Source organism: Engystomops pustulosus, chromosome 9 (genome assembly GCF_040894005.1).
Source record: "Engystomops pustulosus chromosome 9, aEngPut4.maternal, whole genome shotgun sequence".
NCBI lineage: Eukaryota > Metazoa > Chordata > Amphibia > Anura > Leptodactylidae > Engystomops > Engystomops pustulosus.
The window spans coordinates 66,388,664-66,409,030 of NC_092419.1; the positions used below are offsets into that span (position 1 = coordinate 66,388,664).

A 20,367-nucleotide genomic window follows, 5' to 3' on the forward strand; every position below is an offset into this window, starting at 1 on the left:
AAACTAACACAATTTTCAGGTTCAAAAAGGTCAACAGAACTTGGGATTCCCAGCCAGTCTCCCATGCTGGTACTTGCCAAGCCTTAAGCTGCATTGCTGCTGCGATCTGACGAGAGCAGGCACATTCAGCTTAGAATGGCCGTTGACAGCAGCTGTTCAGTTTGAACCTTCTTTTACTATCTCATAGAGAAACTAACACAATTTTCAGGTTCAAAAAGGTCAACGGAACTTGGGATTCCCAGCCAGTCTCCCATGCTGGTACTTGCCAAGCCTTAAGCTGCATTGCTGCTGCGATCTGACGAGAGCAGGCACATTCAGCTTAGAATGGCCGTTGACAGCAGCTGTTCAATTTGAACCTTCTTTTACCATCTTTGACAGAGAAACTAACAATTTTCAGGTTCAAAAAGGTCAACAGAACTTGGGATTCCCAGCCAGTCTCCCATGCTGGTACTTGCCAAGCCTTAAGCTGCATTGTTGCTGCGATCTGACGAGAGCAGGCACATTCAGCTTAGAATGGCCGTTGACAGCAGCTGTTCAATTTAAACCTTCTTTTACTATCTCATAGAGAAACTAACAAAATTTTCAGGTTCAAAAAGGTCAACGGAACTTGGGATTCGCAGCCAGTCTCCCATGCCGGTACTTGTCAAGCCTTAAGCCGCATCGCTGCTGCGATCCGACAAGAGCACGCACATTCAGCTTAGAATGGCCGTTGACAGCAGCTGTTCAGTTTGAACCTTCTTTTACTATCTCATAGAGAAAGTAACACAATTTTCAGGTTCAAAAAGGTCAACGGAACTTGGGATTCCCAGCCAGTCTCCCATGCTGGTACTTGCCAAGCCTTAAGCTGCATTGCTGATGCGATCTGACGAGAGCAGGCACATTCAGCTTAGAATGGCCGTTGACAGCAGCTGTTCAATTTAAACCTTCTTTTACTATCTCATAGAGAAACTAACACAATTTTCAGGTTCAAAAAGGTCAACGGAACTTGAGATTCCCAGCCAGTCTCCCATGCTGGTACTTGCCAAGCCTTAAGCTGCATTGCTGATGCGATCTGACGAGAGCAGGCACATTCAGCTTAGAATGGCCGTTGACAGCAGCTGTTCAATTTGAACCTTCTTTTACCATCTTTGACAGAGAAACTAACAATTTTCAGGTTCAAAAAGGTCAACAGAACTTGGGATTCCCAGCCAGTCTCCCATGCTGGTACTTGCCAAGCCTTAAGCTGCATTGTTGCTGCGATCTGACGAGAGCAGGCACATTCAGCTTAGAATGGCCGTTGACAGCAGCTGTTCAATTTAAACCTTCTTTTACTATCTCATAGAGAAACTAACACAATTTTCAGGTTCAAAAAGGTCAACAGAACTTGGGATTCCCAGCCAGTCTCCCATGCTGGTACTTGCCAAGCCTTAAGCTGCATTGCTGCTGCGATCTGACGAGAGCAGGCACATTCAGCTTAGAATGGCCGTTGACAGCAGCTGTTCAATTTGAACCTTCTTTTACTATCTCATAGAGAAACTAACACAATTTTCAGGTTCAAAAAGGTCAACAGAACTTAGGATTCCCAGCCAGTCTCCCATGCTGGTACTTGCCAAGCCTTAAGTTGCATTGCTGCTGCGATCTGATGAGAGCAGGCACATTCAGCTTAGAATGGCCGTTGACAGCAGCTGTTCAGTTTGAACCTTCTTTTACTATCTCATAGAGAAACTAACACAATTTTCAGGATCAAAAAGGTCAACGGAACTTGGGATTCCCAGCCAGTCTCCCAGGCTGGTACTTGCCAAGCCTTAAGCTGCATTGCTGCTGCTAACTGACGAGAGCAGGCACATTCAGCTTAGAATGGCCGTTGACAGCAGCTGTTCAATTTGAACCTTCTTTTACCATCTTTGACAGAGAAACTAACAATTTTCAGGTTCAAAAAGGTCAACGGAACTTGGGATTCCGAGCCAGTCTCCTATGCTGGTACTTGCCAAGCCTTAAGCTGCATTGCTGCTGCGATCTGACGAGAGCAGGCACATTCAGCTTAGAATGGCCGTTGACAGCAGCTGTTCAATTTGAACTTTCTTTTACTATCTCATAGAAAAACTAACACAATTTTCAGGTTCAAAAAGGTCAACAGAACTTGGGATTTCCAGCCAGTCTCCCATGCTGGTACTTGCCAAGCCTTAAGCTGCATTGCTGCTGCGATCTGACGAGAGCAGGCACATTCAACTTAGAATGGCCGTTGAAAACAGCTGTTCAATTTGAACCTTCTTTTACTATCTCATAGAGAAACTAACACAATTTTCAGGTTCAAAAAGGTCAACAGAACTTGGGATTCCCAGCCAGTCTCCCATGCTGGTACTTGCCAAGCCTAAAGCTGCATTGCTGCTGCGATCTGACGAGAGCAGGCACATTCAGCTTAGAATGGCCGTTGACAGCAGCTGTTCAGTTTGAACCTTCTTTTACTATCTCATAGAGAAACTAACACAATTTTCAGGTTCAAAAAGGTCAACGGAACTTGGGATTCCCAGCCAGTCTCCCATGCTGGTACTTGCCAAGCCTTAAGCTGCATTGTTGCTGCGATCTGACGAGAGCAGGCACATTCAGCTTAGAATGGCTGTTGACAGCAGCTGTTCAATTTGAACCTTCTTTTACCATCTTTGACAGTGAAACTAACAATTTTCAGGTTCAAAAAGGTCAACGGAACTTGGGATTCCCAGCCAGTCTCCCATGCTGGTACTTGCCAAGCCTTAAGCTGCATTGCTGCTGCGATCTGACGAGAGCAGGCACATTCAGCTTAGAATGGCCGTTGACAGCAGCTGCCTAATTTCTACTTTCTTTCACTATCTCATAGAGAAAGTAACACAATTTTCAGGTTCAAAAAGGTCAACGGTACTTGGGATTCCCAGCCAGTCTCCCATGCTGGTACTTGCCAAGCCTTAAGCTGCATTGCTGCTGCGATCTGACGAGAGCAGGCACATTCAGCTTAGAATGGCCGTTGACAGCAGCTGTTCAATTTGAACCTTCTTTTACTATCTCATAGAGAAACTAACACAATTTTCAGGTTCAAAAAGGTCAACAGAACTTGGGATTCCCAGCCAGTCTCCCATGCTGGTACTTGCCAAGCCTTAAGCTGCATTGCTGCTGCGATCTGACGAGAGCAGGCACATTCAGCTAAGAATGGCCGTTGACAGCAGCTGTTCAATTTGAACCTTCTTTTACTATCTCATAGAGAAACTAACACAATTTTCAGGTTCAAAAAGGTCAACAGAACTTGGGATTCCCAGCCAGTCTCCCATGCTGGTACTTGCCAAGCCTTAAGCTGCATTGCTGCTGCGATCTGACGAGAGCAGGCACATTCAGCTTAGAATGGCCGTTGACAGCAGCTGTTCAATTTGAACCTTCTTTTACTATCTCATAGAGAAACTAACACAATTTTCAGGTTCAAAAAGGTCAACGGAACTTGGGATTCCCAGCCAGTCTCCCATGCTGGTACTTGCCAAGCCTTAAGCTGCATTGTTGCTGCGATCTGACGAGAGCAGGCACATTCAGCTTAGAATGGCCGTTGACAGCAGCTGTTCAATTTAAACCTTCTTTTACTATCTCATAGAGAAACTAACACAATTTTCAGGTTCAAAAAGGTCAACAGAACTTGGGATTCCCAGCCAGTCTCCCATGCTGGTACTTGCCAAGCCTTAAGCTGCATTGCTGCTGCGATCTGACGAGAGCAGGCACATTCAGCTTAGAATGGCCGTTGACAGCAGCTGTTCAATTTGAACCTTCTTTTACTATCTCATAGAGAAACTAACACAATTTTCAGGTTCAAAAAGGTCAACAGAACTTAGGATTCCCAGCCAGTCTCCCATGCTGGTACTTGCCAAGCCTTAAGCTGCATTGCTGCTGCGATCTGACGAGAGCAGGCACATTCAGCTTAGAATGGCCGTTGACAGCAGCTGTTCAGTTTGAACCTTCTTTTACTATCTCATAGAGAAACTAACACAATTTTCAGGTTCAAAAAGGTCAACGGAACTTGGGATTCCCAGCCAGTCTCCCAGGCTGGTACTTGCCAAGCCTTAAGCTGCATTGCTGCTGCTAACTGACGAGAGCAGGCACATTGAGCTTAGAATGGCCGTTGACAGCAGCTGTTCAATTTGAACCTTCTTTTACCATCTTTGACAGAGAAACTAACAATTTTCAGGTTCAAAAAGGTCAACGGAACTTGGGATTCCCAGCCAGTCTCCCATGCTGGTACTTGCCAAGCCTTAAGCTGCATTGCTGCTGCGATCTGACGAGAGCAGGCACATTCAGCTTAGAATGGCCGTTGACAGCAGCTGTTCAATTTGAACTTTCTTTTACTATCTCATAGAAAAACTAACACAATTTTCAGGTTCAAAAAGGTCAACGGAACTTGGGATTCCCAGCCAGTCTCCCATGCTGGTACTTGCCAAGCCTTAAGCTGCATTGCTGCTGCGATTTGACGAGAGCAGGCACATTCAGCTAAGAATGGCCGTTGACAGCAGCTGTTCAATTTGAACCTTCTTTTACTATCTCATAGAGAAACTAACACAATTTTCAGGTTCAAAAAGGTCAACAGAACTTGGGATTCCCAGCCAGTCTCCCATGCTGGTACTTGCCAAGCCTTAAGCTGCATTGCTGCTGCGATCTGACGAGAGCAGGCACATTCAGCTTAGAATGGCCGTTGACAGCAGCTATTCAATTTGAACCTTCTTTTACCATCTTTGACAGAGAAACTAACAATTTTCAGGTTCAAAAAGGTCAACGGAACTTGGGATTCCCAGCCAGTCTCCCATGCTGGTACTTGCCAAGCCTTAAGCTGCATTGCTGCTGCGATCTGACGAGAGCAGGCACATTCAGCTTAGAATGGCCGTTGACAGCAGCTGCCTAATTTCTACTTTCTTTCACTATCTCATAGAGAAAGTAACACAATTTTCAGGTTCAAAAAGGTCAACGGAACTTGGGATTCCCAGCCAGTCTCCCATGCTGGTACTTGCCAAGCCTTAAGCTGCATTGCTGCTGCGATCTGACGAGAGCAGGCACATTCAGCTTAGAATGGCCGTTGACAGCAGCTGTTCAATTTGAACCTTCTTTTACTATCTCATAGAGAAACTAACACAATTTTCAGGTTCAAAAAGGTCAACGGAACTTGGGATTCCCAGCCAGTCTCCCATGCTGGTACTTGCCAAGCCTTAAGCTGCATTGCTGCTGCGATCTGACGAGAGCAGGCACATTCAGCTAAGAATAGCCGTTGACAGCAGCTGTTCAATTTGAACCTTCTTTTACTATCTCATAGAGAAACTAACACAATTTTCAGGTTCAAAAAGGTCAACAGAACTTGGGATTCCCAGCCAGTCTCCCATGCTGGTACTTGCCAAGCCTTAAGCTGCATTGCTGCTGCGATCTGACGAGAGCAGGCACATTCAGCTTAGAATGGCCGTTGACAGCAGCTGTTCAATTTGAACCTTCTTTTACTATCTCATAGAGAAACTAACACAATTTTCAGGTTCAAAAAGGTCAACGGAACTTGGGATTCCCAGCCAGTCTCCCATGCTGGTACTTGCCAAGCCTTAAGCTGCATTGTTGCTGCGATCTGACGAGAGCAGGCACATTCAGCTTAGAATGGCCGTTGACAGCAGCTGTTCAATTTAAACCTTCTTTTACTATCTCATAGAGAAACTAACACAATTTTCAGGTTCAAAAAGGTCAACAGAACTTGGGATTCCCAGCCGGTCTCCCATGCTGGTACTTGCCAAGCCTTAAGCTGCATTGCTGCTGCGATCTGACGAGAGCAGGCACATTCAGCTTAGAATGGCCGTTGACAGCAGCTGTTCAATTTGAACCTTCTTTTACTATCTCATAGAGAAACTAACACAATTTTCAGGTTCAAAAAGGTCAACAGAACTTAGGATTCCCAGCCAGTCTCCCATGCTGGTACTTGCCAAGCCTTAAGCTGCATTGCTGCTGCGATCTGACGAGAGCAGGCACATTCAGCTTAGAATGGCCGTTGACAGCAGCTGTTCAGTTTGAACCTTCTTTTACTATCTCATAGAGAAACTAACACAATTTTCAGGTTCAAAAAGGTCAACGGAACTTGGGATTCCCAGCCAGTCTCCCAGGCTGGTACTTGCCAAGCCTTAAGCTGCATTGCTGCTGCTAACTGACGAGAGCAGGCACATTCAGCTTAGAATGGCCGTTGACAGCAGCTGTTCAATTTGAACCTTCTTTTACCATCTTTGACAGAGAAACTAACAATTTTCAGGTTCAAAAAGGTCAACGGAACTTGGGATTCCCAGCCAGTCTCCCATGCTGGTACTTGCCAAGCCTTAAGCTGCATTGCTGCTGCGATCTGACGAGAGCAGGCACATTCAGCATACAATGGCCGTTGACAGCAGCTGTTCAATTTGAACTTTCTTTTACTATCTCATAGAAAAACTAACACAATTTTCAGGTTCAAAAAGGTCAACAGAACTTGGGATTTCCAGCCAGTCTCCCATGCTGGTACTTGCCAAGCCTTAAGCTGCATTGCTGCTGCGATCTGACGAGAGCAGGCACATTCAACTTAGAATGGCCGTTGAAAACAGCTGTTCAATTTGAACCTTCTTTTACTATCTCATAGAGAAACTAACACAATTTTCAGGTTCAAAAAGGTCAACAGAACTTGGGATTCCCAGCCAGTCTCCCATGCTGGTACTTGCCAAGCCTTAAGCTGCATTGCTGCTGCGATCTGACGAGAGCAGGCACATTCAGCTTAGAATGGCCGTTGACAGCAGCTGTTCAGTTTGAACCTTCTTTTACTATCTCATAGAGAAACTAACACAATTTTCAGGTTCAAAAAGGTCAACGGAACTTGGGATTCCCAGCCAGTCTCCCATGCTGGTACTTGCCAAGCCTTAAGCTGCATTGCTGCTGCGATCTGACGAGAGCAGGCACATTCAGCTTAGAATGGCAGATGACAGCAGCTGTTCAATTTGAACCTTCTTTTACCATCTTTGACAGTGAAACTAACAATTTTCAGGTTCAAAAAGGTCAACGGAACTTGGGATTCCCAGCCAGTCTCCCATGCTGGTACTTGCCAAGCCTTAAGCTGCATTGCTGCTGCGATCTGACGAGAGCAGGCACATTCAGCTTAGAATGGCCGTTGACAGCAGCTATTCAATTTGAACCTTCTTTTACCATCTTTGACAGAGAAACTAACAATTTTCAGGTTCAAAAAGGTCAACGGAACTTGGGATTCCCAGCCAGTCTCCCATGCTGGTACTTGCCAAGCCTTAAGCTGCATTGCTGCTGCGATCTGACGAGAGCAGGCACATTCAGCTTAGAATGGCCGTTGACAGCAGCAGCCCAATTTCTACTTTCTTTCACTATCTCATAAAGAAAGTAACACAATTTTCAGGTTCAAAAAGGTCAACGGAACTTGGGATTCCCAGCCAGTCTCCCATGCTGGTACTTGCCAAGCCTTAAGCTGCATTGCTGCTGCGATCTGACGAGAGCAGGCACATTCAGCTTAGAATGGCCGTTGACAGCAGCTGTTCAATTTGAACCTTCTTTTACTATCTCATAGAGAAACTAACACAATTTTCAGGTTCAAAAAGGTCAACGGAACTTGGGATTCCCAGCCAGTCTCCCATGCTGGTACTTGCCAAGCCTTAAGCTGCATTGCTGCTGCAATCTGACGAGAGCAGGCACATTCAGCTAAGAATGGCCGTTGACAGCAGCTGTTCAATTTGAACCTTCTTTTACTATCTCATAGAGAAACTAACACAATTTTCAGGTTCAAAAAGGTCAACAGAACTTGGGATTCCCAGCCAGTCTCCCATGCTGGTACTTGCCAAGCCTTAAGCTGCATTGCTGCTGCGATCTGACGAGAGCAGGCACATTCAGCTTAGAATGGCCGTTGACAGCAGCTGTACAATTTGAACCTTCTTTTACTATCTCATAGAGAAACTAACACAATTTTCAGGTTCAAAAAGGTCAACAGAACTTGGGATTCCCAGCCAGTCTCCCATGCTGGTACTTGCCAAGCCTTAAGCTGCATTGCTGCTGCGATCTGACGAGAGCAGGCACATTCAGCTTAGAATGGCCGTTGACAGCAGCTGTTCAGTTTGAACCTTCTTTTACTATCTCATAGAGAAACTAACACAATTTTCAGGTTCAAAAAGGTCAACGGAACTTGGGATTCGCAGCCAGTCTCCCATGCCGGTACTTGTCAAGCCTTAAGCCGCATCGCTGCTGTGATCCGACAAGAGCACGCACATTCAGCTTAGAATGGCCGTTGACAGCAGCTGTTCAGTTTGAACCTTCTTTTACTATCTCATAGAGAAACTAACACAATTTTCAGGTTCAAAAAGGTCAACGGAACTTGGGATTCCCAGCCAGTCTCCCATGCTGGTACTTGCCAAGCCTTAAGCTGCATTGCTGCTGCGATCTGACGAGAGCAGGCACATTCAGCTAAGAATGGCCGTTGACAGCAGCTGTTCAATTTGAACCTTCTTTTACTATCTCAAAGAGAAACTAACACAATTTTCAGGTTCAAAAAGGTCAACGGAACTTGGGATTCCCAGCCAGTCTCCCATGCTGGTACTTGCCAAGCCTTAAGCTGCATTGCTGCTGCGATCTGATGAGAGCAGGCACATTCAGCTTAGAATGGCCGTTGACAGCAGCTGTTCAGTTTGAACCTTCTTTTACTATCTCATAGAGAAACTAACACAATTTTCAGGTTCAAAAAGGTCAACGGAACTTGGGATTCCCAGCCAGTCTCCCATGCTGGTACTTGCCAAGCCTTAAGCTGCATTGCTGCTGCGATCTGACGAGAGCAGGCACATTCAGCTTGGAATGGCCGTTGACAGCAGCTGTTCAATTTGAACCTTCTTTTACCATCTTTGACATGGAAACTAACAATTTTCAGGTTCAAAAAGGTCAACGGAACTTGGGATTCCCAGCCAGTCTCCCATGCTGGTACTTGCCAAGCCTTAAGCTGCATTGCTGCTGCAATCTGACGAGAGCAGGCACATTCAGCTAAGAATGGCCGTTGACAGCAGCTGTTCAATTTGAACCTTCTTTTACTATCTCATAGAGAAACTAACACAATTTTCAGGTTCAAAAAGGTCAACAGAACTTGGGATTCCCAGCCAGTCTCCCATGCTGGTACTTGCCAAGCCTTAAGCTGCATTGCTGCTGCGATCTGACGAGAGCAGGCACATTCAGCTTAGAATGGCCGTTGACAGCAGCTGTACAATTTGAACCTTCTTTTACTATCTCATAGAGAAACTAACACAATTTTCAGGTTCAAAAAGGTCAACAGAACTTGGGATTCCCAGCCAGTCTCCCATGCTGGTACTTGCCAAGCCTTAAGCTGCATTGCTGCTGCGATCTGACGAGAGCAGGCACATTCAGCTTAGAATGGCCGTTGACAGCAGCTGTTCAATTTGAACCTTCTTTTACTATCTCATAGAGAAACTAACACAATTTTCAGGTTCAAAAAGGTCAACAGAACTTGGGATTCCCAGCCAGGCTCCCATGCTGGTACTTGCCAAGCCTTAAGCTGCATTGCTGATGCGATCTGACGAGAGCAGGCACATTCAGCTTAGAATGGCCGTTGACAGCAGCTGTTCAATTTGAACCTTCTTTTACTATCTCATAGAGAAACTAACACAATTTTCAGGTTCAAAAAGGTCAACGGAACTTGGGATTCCCAGCCAGTCTCCCATGCTGGTACTTGCCAAGCCTTAAGCTGCATTGCTGCTGCGATCTGACGAGAGCAGGCACATTCAGCTTAGAATGGCCGTTGACAGCAGCTGTTCAATTTGAACCTTCTTTTACTATCTCATAGAGAAACTAACACAATTTTCAGGTTCAAAAAGGTCAACAGAACTTGGGATTCCCAGCCAGTCTCCCATGCTGGTACTTGCCAAGCCTTAAGCTGCATTGCTGCTGCGATCTGACGAGAGCAGGCACATTCAGCTTAGAATGGCCGTTGACAGCAGCTGTTCAATTTGAACCTTCTTTTACCATCTTTGACAGAGAAACTAACAATTTTCAGGTTCAAAAAGGTCAACGGAACTTGGGATTCCCAGCCAGTCTCCCATGCTGGTACTTGCCAAGCCTTAAGCTGCATTGCTGCTGCGATCTGACGAGAGCAGGCACATTCAGCTTAGAATGGCCGTTGACAGCAGCTGTTCAATTTGAACCTTCTTTTACCATCTTTGACAGAGAAACTAACAATTTTCAGGTTCAAAAAGGTCAACGGAACTTGGGATTCCCAGCCAGTCTCCCATGCTGGTACTTGCCAAGCCTTAAGCTGCATTGCTGCTGCGATCTGACGAGAGCAGGCACATTCAGCTTAGAATGGCCGTTGACAGCAGCTGTTCAATTTGAACCTTCTTTTACTATCTCATAGAGAAACTAACACAATTTTCAGGTTCAAAAAGGTCAACAGAACTTAGGATTCCCAGCCAGTCTCCCATGCTGGTACTTGCCAAGCCTTAAGCTGCATTGCTGCTGCGATCTGACGAGAGCAGGCACATTCAGCTTAGAATGGCCGTTGACAGCAGCTGTTCAGTTTGAACCTTCTTTTACTATCTCATAGAGAAACTAACACAATTTTCAGGTTCAAAAAGGTCAACGGAACTTGGGATTCCCAGCCAGTCTCCCAGGCTGGTACTTGCCAAGCCTTAAGCTGCATTGCTGCTGCTAACTGACGAGAGCAGGCACATTCAGCTTAGCATGGCCGTTGACAGCAGCTGTTCAATTTGAACCTTCTTTTACCATCTTTGACAGAGAAACTAACAATTTTCAGGTTCAAAAAGGTCAACGGAACTTGGGATTCCCAGCCAGTCTCCCATGCTGGTACTTGCCAAGCCTTAAGCTGCATTGTTGCTGCGATCTGACGAGAGCAGGCACATTCAGCTTAGAATGGCCGTTGACAGCAGCTGTTCAATTTAAACCTTCTTTTACTATCTCATAGAGAAACTAACACAATTTTCAGGTTCAAAAAGGTCAACAGAACTTGGGATTCCCAGCCAGTCTCCCATGCTGGTACCTGCCAAGCCTTAAGCTGCATTGCTGCTGCGATCTGACGAGAGCAGGCACATTCAGCTTAGAATGGCCGTTGACAGCAGCTGTTCAATTTGAACCTTCTTTTACCATCTTTGACAGAGAAACTAACAATTTTCAGGTTCAAAAAGGTCAACGGAACTTGGGATTCCCAGCCAGTCTCCCATGCTGGTACTTGCCAAGCCTTAAGCTGCATTGCTGCTGCGATCTGACGAGAGCAGGCACATTCAGCTTAGAATGGCCGTTGACAGCAGCTGTTCAATTTGAACCTTCTTTTACTATCTCATAGAGAAACTAACACAATTTTCAGGTTCAAAAAGGTCAACAGAACTTAGGATTCCCAGCCAGTCTCCCATGCTGGTACTTGCCAAGCCTTAAGCTGCATTGCTGCTGCGATCTGACGAGAGCAGGCACATTCAGCTTAGAATGGCCGTTGACAGCAGCTGTTCAGTTTGAACCTTCTTTTACTATCTCATAGAGAAACTAACACAATTTTCAGGTTCAAAAAGGTCAACGGAACTTGGGATTCCCAGCCAGTCTCCCAGGCTGGTACTTGCCAAGCCTTAAGCTGCATTGCTGCTGCTAACTGACGAGAGCAGGCACATTCAGCTTAGAATGGCCGTTGACAGCAGCTGTTCAATTTGAACCTTCTTTTACCATCTTTGACAGAGAAACTAACAATTTTCAGGTTCAAAAAGGTCAACGGAACTTGGGATTCCCAGCCAGTCTCCCATGCTGGTACTTGCCAAGCCTTAAGCTGCATTGTTGCTGCGATCTGATGAGAGCAGGCACATTCAGCTTAGAATGGCCGTTGACAGCAGCTGTTCAATTTAAACCTTCTTTTACTATCTCATAGAGAAACTAACACAATTTTCAGGTTCAAAAAGGTCAACAGAACTTGGGATTCCCAGCCAGTCTCCCATGCTGGTACTTGCCAAGCCTTAAGCTGCATTGCTGCTGCGATCTGACTAGAGCAGGCACATTCAGCTTAGAATGGCCGTTGACAGCAGCTGTTCAATTTGAACCTTCTTTTACTATCTCATAGAGAAACTAACACAATTTTCAGGTTCAAAAAGGTCAACAGAACTTAGGATTCCCAGCCAGTCTCCCATGCTGGTACTTGCCAAGCCTTAAGCTGCATTGCTGCTGCGATCTGACGAGAGCAGGCACATTCAGCTTAGAATGGCCGTTGACAGCAGCTGTTCAGTTTGAACCTTCTTTTACTATCTCATAGAGAAACTAACACAATTTTCAGGTTCAAAAAGGTCAACGGAACTTGGGATTCCCAGCCAGTCTCCCAGGCTGGTACTTGCCAAGCCTTAAGCTGCATTGCTGCTGCTAACTGACGAGAGCAGGCACATTCAGCTTAGAATGGCCGTTGACAGCAGCTGTTCAATTTGAACCTTCTTTTACCATCTTTGACAGAGAAACTAACAATTTTCAGGTTCAAAAAGGTCAACGGAACTTGGGATTCCCAGCCAGTCTCCCATGCTGGTACTTGCCAAGCCTTAAGCTGCATTGCTGCTGCGATCTGACGAGAGCAGGCACATTCAGCTTACAATGGCCGTTGACAGCAGCTGTTCAATTTGAACTTTCTTTTACTATCTCATAGAAAAACTAACACAATTTTCAGGTTCAAAAAGGTCAACAGAACTTGGGATTTCCAGCCAGTCTCCCATGCTGGTACTTGCCAAGCCTTAAGCTGCATTGCTGCTGCGATCTGACGAGAGCAGGCACATTCAACTTAGAATGGCCGTTGAAAACAGCTGTTCAATTTGAACCTTCTTTTACTATCTCATAGAGAAACTAACACAATTTTCAGGTTCAAAAAGGTCAACAGAACTTGGGATTCCCAGCCAGTCTCCCATGCTGGTACTTGCCAAGCCTTAAGCTGCATTGCTGCTGCGATCTGACGAGAGCAGGGACATTCAGCTTAGAATGGCCGTTGACAGCAGCTGTTCAGTTTGAACCTTCTTTTACTATCTCATAGAGAAACTAACACAATTTTCAGGTTCAAAAAGGTCAACGGAACTTGGGATTCCCAGCCAGTCTCCCATGCTGGTACTTGCCAAGCCTTAAGCTGCATTGCTGCTGCGATCTGACGAGAGCAGGCACATTCAGCTTAGAATGGCTGTTGACAGCAGCTGTTCAATTTGAACCTTCTTTTACCATCTTTGACAGTGAAACTAACAATTTTCAGGTTCAAAAAGGTCAACGGAACTTGGGATTCCCAGCCAGTCTCCCATGCTGGTACTTGCCAAGCCTTAAGCTGCATTGCTGCTGCGATCTGACGAGAGCAGGCACATTCAGCTTAGAATGGCCGTTGACAGCAGCTATTCAATTTGAACCTTCTTTTACCATCTTTGACAGAGAAACTAACAATTTTCAGGTTCAAAAAGGTCAACGGAACTTGGGATTCCCAGCCAGTCTCCCATGCTGGTACTTGCCAAGCCTTAAGCTGCATTGCTGCTGCGATCTGACGAGAGCAGGCACATTCAGCTTAGAATGGCCGTTGACAGCAGCTGCCTAATTTCTACTTTCTTTCACTATCTCATAGAGAAAGTAACACAATTTTCAGGTTCAAAAAGGTCAACGGAACTTGGGATTCCCAGTCAGTCTCCCATGCTGGTACTTGCCAAGCCTTAAGCTGCATTGCTGCTGCGATCTGACGAGAGCAGGCACATTCAGCTTAGAATGGCCGTTGACAGCAGCTGTTCAATTTGAACCTTCTTTTACTATCTCATAGAGAAACTAACACAATTTTCAGGTTCAAAAAGGTCAACGGAACTTGGGATTCCCAGCCAGTCTCCCATGCTGGTACTTGCCAAGCCTTAAGCTGCATTGCTGCTGCAATCTGACGAGAGCAGGCACATTCAGCTAAGAATGGCCGTTGACAGCAGGTGTTCAATTTGAACCTTCTTTTACTATCTCATAGAGAAACTAACACAATTTTCAGGTTCAAAAAGGTCAACAGAACTTGGGATTCCCAGCCAGTCTCCCATGCTGGTACTTGCCAAGCCTTAAGCTGCATTGCTGCTGCGATCTGACGAGAGCAGGCACATTCAGCTTAGAATGGCCGTTGACAGCAGCTGTTCAATTTGAACCTTCTTTTACTATCTCATAGAGAAACTAACACAATTTTCAGGTTCAAAAAGGTCAACGGAACTTGGGATTCCCAGCCAGTCTCCCATGCTGGTACTTGCCAAGCCTTAAGCTGCATTGCTGCTGCGATCTGACGAGAGCAGGCACATTCAGCTTAGAATGGCTGTTGACAGCAGCTGTACAATTTGAACCTTCTTTTACTATCTCATAGAGAAACTAACACAATTTTCAGGTTCAAAAAGGTCAACAGAACTTGGGATTCCCAGCCAGTCTCCCATGCTGGTACTTGCCAAGCCTTAAGCTGCATTGCTGATGCGATCTGACGAGAGCAGGCACATTCAGCTTAGAATGGCCGTTGACAGCAGCTGTTCAATTTGAACCTTCTTTTACTATCTCATAGAGAAACTAACACAATTTTCAGGTTCAAAAAGGTCAACGGAACTTGGGATTCCCAGCCAGTCTCCCATGCTGGTACTTGCCAAGCCTTAAGCTGCATTGCTGCTGCGATCTGACGAGAGCAGGCACATTCAGCTTAGAATGGCCGTTGACAGCAGCTGTTCAATTTGAACCTTCTTTTACCATCTTTGACAGAGAAACTAACACAAATTTCAGGTTCAAAAAGGTCAACAGAACTTGGGATTCCCAGCCAGTCTCCCATGCTGGTACTTGCCAAGCCTTAAGCTGCATTGCTGCTGCAATCTGACGAGAGCAGGCACATTCAGCTTAGAATGGCCGTTGACAGCAGCTGTTCAATTTGAACCTTCTTTTACCATCTTTGACAGAGAAACTAACAATTTTCAGGTTCAAAAAGGTCAACGGAACTTGGGATTCCCAGCCAGTCTCCCATGCTGGTACTTGCCAAGCCTTAAGCTGCATTGCTGCTGCGATCTGACGAGAGCAGGCACATTCAGCTTAGAATGGCCGTTGACAGCAGCTGTTCAGTTTGAACCTTCTTTTACTATCTCATAGAGAAACTAACACAATTTTCAGGTTCAAAAAGGTCAACGGAACTTGGGATTCCCAGCCAGTCTCCCATGCTGGTACTTGCCAAGCCTTAAGCTGCTGCGATCTGACGAGAGCAGGCACATTCAGCTTAGAATGGCCGTTGACAGCAGCTGTTCAATTTGAACCTTCTTTTACTATCTCATAGAGAAACTAACACAATTTTCAGGTTCAAAAAGGTCAACGGAACTTGGGATTCGCAGCCAGTCTCCCATGCTGGTACTTGCCAAGCCTTAAGCCGCATCGCTGCTGTGATCCGACAAGAGCACGCACATTCAGCTTAGAATGGCCGTTGACAGCAGCTGTTCAATTTGAACCTTCCTTTACTATCTCATAGAGAAACTAACACATTTTTCAGGTTCAAAAAGGTCAACGGAACTTGGGATTCCCAGCCAGTCTCCCATGCTGGTACTTGCCAAGCCTTAAGCTGCATTGCTGCTGCGATCTGACGAGAGCAGGCACATTCAGCTTAGAATGGCCGTTGACAGCAGCTGTTCAATTTGAACCTTCTTTTACTATCTCATAGAGAAACTAACACAATTTTCAGGTTCAAAAAGGTCAACAGAACTTGGGATTCCCAGCCAGTCTCCCATGCTGGTACTTGCCAAGCCTTAAGCTGCATTGCTGCTGCGATCTGTCGAGAGCAGGCACATTCAGCTTAGAATGGCCGTTGACAGCAGCTGTTCAATTTGAACCTTCTTTTACTATCTCATAGAGAAACTAACACAATTTTCAGGTTCAAAAAGGTCAACGGAACTTGGGATTCCCAGCCAGTCTCCCATGCTGGTACTTGCTAAGCCTTAAGCTGCATTGCTGCTGCGATCTGACGAGAGCAGGCACATTCAGCTTAGAATGGCCGTTGACAGCAGCTGTTCAATTTGAACCTTCTTTTACCATCTTTGACAGTGAAACTAACAATTTTCAGGTTCAAAAAGGTCAACGGAACTTGGGATTCCCAGCCAGTCTCCCATGCTGGTACTTGCCAAGCCTTAAGCTGCATTGCTGCTGCGATCTGACGAGAGCAGGCACATTCAGCTTAGAATGGCCGTTGACAGCAGCTATTCAATTTGAACCTTCTTTTACCATCTTTGACAGAGAAACTAACAATTTTCAGGTTCAAAAAGGTCAACGGAACTTGGGATTCCCAGCCAGTCTCCCATGCTGGTACTTGCCAAGCCTTAAGCTGCATTGCTGCTGCGATCTGACGAGAGCAGGCACATTCAGCTTAGAATGGCCGTTGACAGCAGCAGCCCAATTTCTACTTTCTTTCACTATCTCATAAAGAAAGTAACACAATTTTCAGGTTCAAAAAGGTCAACGGAACTTGGGATTCCCAGCCAGTCTCCCATGCTGGTACTTGCCAAGCCTTAAGCTGCATTGCTGCTGCGATCTGACGAGAGCAGGCACATTCAGCTTAGAATGGCCGTTGACAGCAGCTGTTCAATTTGAACCTTCTTTTACTATCTCATAGAGAAACTAACACAATTTTCAGGTTCAAAAAGGTCAACGGAACTTGGGATTCCCAGCCAGTCTCCCATGCTGGTACTTGCCAAGCCTTAAGCTGCATTGCTGCTGCAATCTGACGAGAGCAGGCACATTCAGCTAAGAATGGCCGTTGACAGCAGCTGTTCAATTTGAACCTTCTTTTACTATCTCATAGAGAAACTAACACAATTTTCAGGTTCAAAAAGGTCAACAGAACTTGGGATTCCCAGCCAGTCTCCCATGCTGGTACTTGCCAAGCCTTAAGCTGCATTGCTGCTGCGATCTGACGAGAGCAGGCACATTCAGCTTAGAATGGCCGTTGACAGCAGCTGTACAATTTGAACCTTCTTTTACTATCTCATAGAGAAACTAACACAATTTTCAGGTTCAAAAAGGTCAACAGAACTTGGGATTCCCAGCCAGTCTCCCATGCTGGTACTTGCCAAGCCTTAAGCTGCATTGCTGCTGCGATCTGACGAGAGCAGGCACATTCAGCTTAGAATGGCCGTTGACAGCAGCTGTTCAGTTTGAACCTTCTTTTACTATCTCATAGAGAAACTAACACAATTTTCAGGTTCAAAAAGGTCAACGGAACTTGGGATTCGCAGCCAGTCTCCCATGCCGGTACTTGTCAAGCCTTAAGCCGCATCGCTGCTGTGATCCGACAAGAGCACGCACATTCAGCTTAGAATGGCCGTTGACAGCAGCTGTTCAGTTTGAACCTTCTTTTACTATCTCATAGAGAAACTAACACAATTTTCAGGTTCAAAAAGGTCAACGGAACTTGGGATTCCCAGCCAGTCTCCCATGCTGGTACTTGCCAAGCCTTAAGCTGCATTGCTGCTGCGATCTGACGAGAGCAGGCACATTCAGCTAAGAATGGCCGTTGACAGCAGCTGTTCAATTTGAACCTTCTTTTACTATCTCAAAGAGAAACTAACACAATTTTCAGGTTCAAAAAGGTCAACGGAACTTGGGATTCCCAGCCAGTCTCCCATGCTGGTACTTGCCAAGCCTTAAGCTGCATTGCTGCTGCGATCTGATGAGAGCAGGCACATTCAGCTTAGAATGGCCGTTGACAGCAGCTGTTCAGTTTGAACCTTCTTTTACTATCTCATAGAGAAACTAACACAATTTTCAGGTTCAAAAAGGTCAACGGAACTTGGGATTCCCAGCCAGTCTCCCATGCTGGTACTTGCCAAGCCTTAAGCTGCATTGCTGCTGCGATCTGACGAGAGCAGGCACATTCAGCTTGGAATGGCCGTTGACAGCAGCTGTTCAATTTGAACCTTCTTTTACCATCTTTGACATGGAAACTAACAATTTTCAGGTTCAAAAAGGTCAACGGAACTTGGGATTCCCAGCCAGTCTCCCATGCTGGTACTTGCCAAGCCTTAAGCTGCATTGCTGCTGCAATCTGACGAGAGCAGGCACATTCAGCTAAGAATGGCCGTTGACAGCAGCTGTTCAATTTGAACCTTCTTTTACTATCTCATAGAGAAACTAACACAATTTTCAGGTTCAAAAAGGTCAACAGAACTTGGGATTCCCAGCCAGTCTCCCATGCTGGTACTTGCCAAGCCTTAAGCTGCATTGCTGCTGCGATCTGACGAGAGCAGGCACATTCAGCTTAGAATGGCCGTTGACAGCAGCTGTACAATTTGAACCTTCTTTTACTATCTCATAGAGAAACTAACACAATTTTCAGGTTCAAAAAGGTCAACAGAACTTGGGATTCCCAGCCAGTCTCCCATGCTGGTACTTGCCAAGCCTTAAGCTGCATTGCTGCTGCGATCTGACGAGAGCAGGCACATTCAGCTTAGAATGGCCGTTGACAGCAGCTGTTCAATTTGAACCTTCTTTTACTATCTCATAGAGAAACTAACACAATTTTCAGGTTCAAAAAGGTCAACAGAACTTGGGATTCCCAGCCAGTCTCCCATGCTGGTACTTGCCAAGCCTTAAGCTGCATTGCTGATGCGATCTGACGAGAGCAGGCACATTCAGCTTAGAATGGCCGTTGACAGCAGCTGTTCAATTTGAACCTTCTTTTACTATCTCATAGAGAAACTAACACAATTTTCAGGTTCAAAAAGGTCAACGGAACTTGGGATTCCCAGCCAGTCTCCCATGCTGGTACTTGCCAAGCCTTAAGCTGCATTGCTGCTGCGATCTGACGAGAGCAGGCACATTCAGCTTAGAATGGCCGTTGACAGCAGCTGTTCAATTTGAACCTTCTTTTACTATCTCATAGAGAAACTAACACAATTTTCAGGTTCAAAAAGGTCAACAGAACTTGGGATTCCCAGCCAGTCTCCCATGCTGGTACTTGCCAAGCCTTAAGCTGCATTGCTGCTGCGATCTGACGAGAGCAGGCACATTCAGCTTAGAATGGCCGTTGACAGCAGCTGTTCAATTTGAACCTTCTTTTACCATCTTTGACAGAGAAACTAACAATTTTCAGGTTCAAAAAGGTCAACGGAACTTGGGATTCCCAGCCAGTCTCCCATGCTGGTACTTGCCAAGCCTTAAGCTGCATTGCTGCTGCGATCTGACGAGAGCAGGCACATTCAGCTTAGAATGGCCGTTGACAGCAGCTGTTCAATTTGAACCTTCTTTTACCATCTTTGACAGAGAAACTAACAATTTTCAGGTTCAAAAAGGTCAACGGAACTTGGGATTCCCAGCCAGTCTCCCATGCTGGTACTTGCCAAGCCTTAAGCTGCATTGCTGCTGCGATCTGACGAGAGCAGGCACATTCAGCTTAGAATGGCCGTTGACAGCAGCTGTTCAATTTGAACCTTCTTTTACTATCTCATAGAGAAACTAACACAATTTTCAGGTTCAAAAAGGTCAACAGAACTTAGGATTCCCAGCCAGTCTCCCATGCTGGTACTTGCCAAGCCTTAAGCTGCATTGCTGCTGCGATCTGACGAGAGCAGGCACATTCAGCTTAGAATGGCCGTTGACAGCAGCTGTTCAGTTTGAACCTTCTTTTACTATCTCATAGAGAAACTAACACAATTTTCAGGTTCAAAAAGGTCAACGGAACTTGGGATTCCCAGCCAGTCTCCCAGGCTGGTACTTGCCAAGCCTTAAGCTGCATTGCTGCTGCTAACTGACGAGAGCAGGCACATTCAGCTTAGCATGGCCGTTGACAGCAGCTGTTCAATTTGAACCTTCTTTTACCATCTTTGACAGAGAAACTAACAATTTTCAGGTTCAAAAAGGTCAACGGAACTTGGGATTCCCAGCCAGTCTCCCATGCTGGTACTTGCCAAGCCTTAAGCTGCATTGTTGCTGCGATCTGACGAGAGCAGGCACATTCAGCTTAGAATGGCCGTTGACAGCAGCTGTTCAATTTAAACCTTCTTTTACTATCTCATAGAGAAACTAACACAATTTTCAGGTTCAAAAAGGTCAACAGAACTTGGGATTCCCAGCCAGTCTCCCATGCTGGTACCTGCCAAGCCTTAAGCTGCATTGCTGCTGCGATCTGACGAGAGCAGGCACATTCAGCTTAGAATGGCCGTTGACAGCAGCTGTTCAATTTGAACCTTCTTTTACCATCTTTGACAGAGAAACTAACAATTTTCAGGTTCAAAAAGGTCAACGGAACTTGGGATTCCCAGCCAGTCTCCCATGCTGGTACTTGCCAAGCCTTAAGCTGCATTGCTGCTGCGATCTGACGAGAGCAGGCACATTCAGCTTAGAATGGCCGTTGACAGC

The 20,367-nt window shown here is 45.8% G+C and overlaps 1 protein-coding gene and 96 pseudogenes across 1 annotated transcript in view; 1 reads left to right on the plus strand and 96 right to left on the minus strand.

Annotated features, from left to right (window-relative positions):
* LOC140076453 (uncharacterized) overlaps positions 1-20,367 on the plus strand; it is a 107,896-nt gene that overhangs the window by 60,105 nt on the left and 27,424 nt on the right. The gene's annotated exons all lie outside the window — the stretch shown is intronic.
* Positions 29-147, minus strand: LOC140080097 (5S ribosomal RNA; annotated as a pseudogene).
* On the minus strand, positions 218-336 carry LOC140099263 (5S ribosomal RNA; annotated as a pseudogene).
* LOC140078548 (5S ribosomal RNA) lies at positions 407-525 on the minus strand (annotated as a pseudogene).
* LOC140091252 (5S ribosomal RNA) lies at positions 785-903 on the minus strand (annotated as a pseudogene).
* On the minus strand, positions 974-1,092 carry LOC140094744 (5S ribosomal RNA; annotated as a pseudogene).
* Positions 1,163-1,281, minus strand: LOC140078549 (5S ribosomal RNA; annotated as a pseudogene).
* LOC140080099 (5S ribosomal RNA) lies at positions 1,352-1,470 on the minus strand (annotated as a pseudogene).
* Positions 1,541-1,659, minus strand: LOC140093809 (5S ribosomal RNA; annotated as a pseudogene).
* LOC140083385 (5S ribosomal RNA) lies at positions 1,919-2,037 on the minus strand (annotated as a pseudogene).
* LOC140098372 (5S ribosomal RNA) lies at positions 2,108-2,226 on the minus strand (annotated as a pseudogene).
* Positions 2,297-2,415, minus strand: LOC140078583 (5S ribosomal RNA; annotated as a pseudogene).
* On the minus strand, positions 2,486-2,604 carry LOC140089254 (5S ribosomal RNA; annotated as a pseudogene).
* LOC140099264 (5S ribosomal RNA) lies at positions 2,675-2,793 on the minus strand (annotated as a pseudogene).
* On the minus strand, positions 2,864-2,982 carry LOC140081412 (5S ribosomal RNA; annotated as a pseudogene).
* LOC140082965 (5S ribosomal RNA) lies at positions 3,053-3,171 on the minus strand (annotated as a pseudogene).
* Positions 3,242-3,360, minus strand: LOC140080101 (5S ribosomal RNA; annotated as a pseudogene).
* LOC140086018 (5S ribosomal RNA) lies at positions 3,431-3,549 on the minus strand (annotated as a pseudogene).
* Positions 3,620-3,738, minus strand: LOC140080102 (5S ribosomal RNA; annotated as a pseudogene).
* Positions 3,809-3,927, minus strand: LOC140086816 (5S ribosomal RNA; annotated as a pseudogene).
* On the minus strand, positions 4,187-4,305 carry LOC140099265 (5S ribosomal RNA; annotated as a pseudogene).
* LOC140093979 (5S ribosomal RNA) lies at positions 4,376-4,494 on the minus strand (annotated as a pseudogene).
* Positions 4,565-4,683, minus strand: LOC140080103 (5S ribosomal RNA; annotated as a pseudogene).
* LOC140099266 (5S ribosomal RNA) lies at positions 4,754-4,872 on the minus strand (annotated as a pseudogene).
* On the minus strand, positions 4,943-5,061 carry LOC140099268 (5S ribosomal RNA; annotated as a pseudogene).
* On the minus strand, positions 5,132-5,250 carry LOC140084862 (5S ribosomal RNA; annotated as a pseudogene).
* LOC140080104 (5S ribosomal RNA) lies at positions 5,321-5,439 on the minus strand (annotated as a pseudogene).
* Positions 5,510-5,628, minus strand: LOC140086030 (5S ribosomal RNA; annotated as a pseudogene).
* Positions 5,699-5,817, minus strand: LOC140078632 (5S ribosomal RNA; annotated as a pseudogene).
* LOC140086817 (5S ribosomal RNA) lies at positions 5,888-6,006 on the minus strand (annotated as a pseudogene).
* Positions 6,266-6,384, minus strand: LOC140097780 (5S ribosomal RNA; annotated as a pseudogene).
* On the minus strand, positions 6,455-6,573 carry LOC140098373 (5S ribosomal RNA; annotated as a pseudogene).
* LOC140080105 (5S ribosomal RNA) lies at positions 6,644-6,762 on the minus strand (annotated as a pseudogene).
* Positions 6,833-6,951, minus strand: LOC140097769 (5S ribosomal RNA; annotated as a pseudogene).
* On the minus strand, positions 7,022-7,140 carry LOC140099269 (5S ribosomal RNA; annotated as a pseudogene).
* On the minus strand, positions 7,211-7,329 carry LOC140099270 (5S ribosomal RNA; annotated as a pseudogene).
* Positions 7,400-7,518, minus strand: LOC140099272 (5S ribosomal RNA; annotated as a pseudogene).
* LOC140090184 (5S ribosomal RNA) lies at positions 7,589-7,707 on the minus strand (annotated as a pseudogene).
* On the minus strand, positions 7,778-7,896 carry LOC140080106 (5S ribosomal RNA; annotated as a pseudogene).
* Positions 7,967-8,085, minus strand: LOC140080107 (5S ribosomal RNA; annotated as a pseudogene).
* On the minus strand, positions 8,345-8,463 carry LOC140081680 (5S ribosomal RNA; annotated as a pseudogene).
* LOC140100686 (5S ribosomal RNA) lies at positions 8,534-8,652 on the minus strand (annotated as a pseudogene).
* On the minus strand, positions 8,723-8,841 carry LOC140085530 (5S ribosomal RNA; annotated as a pseudogene).
* Positions 8,912-9,030, minus strand: LOC140090185 (5S ribosomal RNA; annotated as a pseudogene).
* On the minus strand, positions 9,101-9,219 carry LOC140080108 (5S ribosomal RNA; annotated as a pseudogene).
* On the minus strand, positions 9,290-9,408 carry LOC140080109 (5S ribosomal RNA; annotated as a pseudogene).
* LOC140097778 (5S ribosomal RNA) lies at positions 9,479-9,597 on the minus strand (annotated as a pseudogene).
* On the minus strand, positions 9,668-9,786 carry LOC140099273 (5S ribosomal RNA; annotated as a pseudogene).
* LOC140080111 (5S ribosomal RNA) lies at positions 9,857-9,975 on the minus strand (annotated as a pseudogene).
* On the minus strand, positions 10,046-10,164 carry LOC140099274 (5S ribosomal RNA; annotated as a pseudogene).
* LOC140099275 (5S ribosomal RNA) lies at positions 10,235-10,353 on the minus strand (annotated as a pseudogene).
* LOC140086820 (5S ribosomal RNA) lies at positions 10,424-10,542 on the minus strand (annotated as a pseudogene).
* LOC140086043 (5S ribosomal RNA) lies at positions 10,802-10,920 on the minus strand (annotated as a pseudogene).
* LOC140087004 (5S ribosomal RNA) lies at positions 10,991-11,109 on the minus strand (annotated as a pseudogene).
* Positions 11,180-11,298, minus strand: LOC140099276 (5S ribosomal RNA; annotated as a pseudogene).
* On the minus strand, positions 11,369-11,487 carry LOC140086821 (5S ribosomal RNA; annotated as a pseudogene).
* Positions 11,747-11,865, minus strand: LOC140085951 (5S ribosomal RNA; annotated as a pseudogene).
* On the minus strand, positions 11,936-12,054 carry LOC140092674 (5S ribosomal RNA; annotated as a pseudogene).
* LOC140086822 (5S ribosomal RNA) lies at positions 12,125-12,243 on the minus strand (annotated as a pseudogene).
* LOC140092026 (5S ribosomal RNA) lies at positions 12,503-12,621 on the minus strand (annotated as a pseudogene).
* LOC140098374 (5S ribosomal RNA) lies at positions 12,692-12,810 on the minus strand (annotated as a pseudogene).
* Positions 12,881-12,999, minus strand: LOC140083290 (5S ribosomal RNA; annotated as a pseudogene).
* On the minus strand, positions 13,070-13,188 carry LOC140090086 (5S ribosomal RNA; annotated as a pseudogene).
* On the minus strand, positions 13,259-13,377 carry LOC140099277 (5S ribosomal RNA; annotated as a pseudogene).
* Positions 13,448-13,566, minus strand: LOC140099279 (5S ribosomal RNA; annotated as a pseudogene).
* Positions 13,637-13,755, minus strand: LOC140086203 (5S ribosomal RNA; annotated as a pseudogene).
* LOC140090186 (5S ribosomal RNA) lies at positions 13,826-13,944 on the minus strand (annotated as a pseudogene).
* Positions 14,015-14,133, minus strand: LOC140080112 (5S ribosomal RNA; annotated as a pseudogene).
* Positions 14,204-14,322, minus strand: LOC140090087 (5S ribosomal RNA; annotated as a pseudogene).
* Positions 14,393-14,511, minus strand: LOC140092610 (5S ribosomal RNA; annotated as a pseudogene).
* On the minus strand, positions 14,582-14,700 carry LOC140099280 (5S ribosomal RNA; annotated as a pseudogene).
* Positions 14,773-14,891, minus strand: LOC140089632 (5S ribosomal RNA; annotated as a pseudogene).
* LOC140099281 (5S ribosomal RNA) lies at positions 14,962-15,080 on the minus strand (annotated as a pseudogene).
* Positions 15,521-15,639, minus strand: LOC140099282 (5S ribosomal RNA; annotated as a pseudogene).
* Positions 15,710-15,828, minus strand: LOC140090000 (5S ribosomal RNA; annotated as a pseudogene).
* Positions 15,899-16,017, minus strand: LOC140088512 (5S ribosomal RNA; annotated as a pseudogene).
* LOC140099284 (5S ribosomal RNA) lies at positions 16,088-16,206 on the minus strand (annotated as a pseudogene).
* Positions 16,277-16,395, minus strand: LOC140099285 (5S ribosomal RNA; annotated as a pseudogene).
* On the minus strand, positions 16,466-16,584 carry LOC140099286 (5S ribosomal RNA; annotated as a pseudogene).
* On the minus strand, positions 16,655-16,773 carry LOC140090188 (5S ribosomal RNA; annotated as a pseudogene).
* On the minus strand, positions 16,844-16,962 carry LOC140080113 (5S ribosomal RNA; annotated as a pseudogene).
* Positions 17,033-17,151, minus strand: LOC140080114 (5S ribosomal RNA; annotated as a pseudogene).
* Positions 17,411-17,529, minus strand: LOC140081681 (5S ribosomal RNA; annotated as a pseudogene).
* LOC140092346 (5S ribosomal RNA) lies at positions 17,600-17,718 on the minus strand (annotated as a pseudogene).
* On the minus strand, positions 17,789-17,907 carry LOC140085531 (5S ribosomal RNA; annotated as a pseudogene).
* LOC140090189 (5S ribosomal RNA) lies at positions 17,978-18,096 on the minus strand (annotated as a pseudogene).
* LOC140080115 (5S ribosomal RNA) lies at positions 18,167-18,285 on the minus strand (annotated as a pseudogene).
* LOC140080117 (5S ribosomal RNA) lies at positions 18,356-18,474 on the minus strand (annotated as a pseudogene).
* LOC140092612 (5S ribosomal RNA) lies at positions 18,545-18,663 on the minus strand (annotated as a pseudogene).
* On the minus strand, positions 18,734-18,852 carry LOC140099287 (5S ribosomal RNA; annotated as a pseudogene).
* Positions 18,923-19,041, minus strand: LOC140080118 (5S ribosomal RNA; annotated as a pseudogene).
* On the minus strand, positions 19,112-19,230 carry LOC140099288 (5S ribosomal RNA; annotated as a pseudogene).
* LOC140099290 (5S ribosomal RNA) lies at positions 19,301-19,419 on the minus strand (annotated as a pseudogene).
* LOC140086823 (5S ribosomal RNA) lies at positions 19,490-19,608 on the minus strand (annotated as a pseudogene).
* Positions 19,868-19,986, minus strand: LOC140086055 (5S ribosomal RNA; annotated as a pseudogene).
* Positions 20,057-20,175, minus strand: LOC140087005 (5S ribosomal RNA; annotated as a pseudogene).
* On the minus strand, positions 20,246-20,364 carry LOC140099291 (5S ribosomal RNA; annotated as a pseudogene).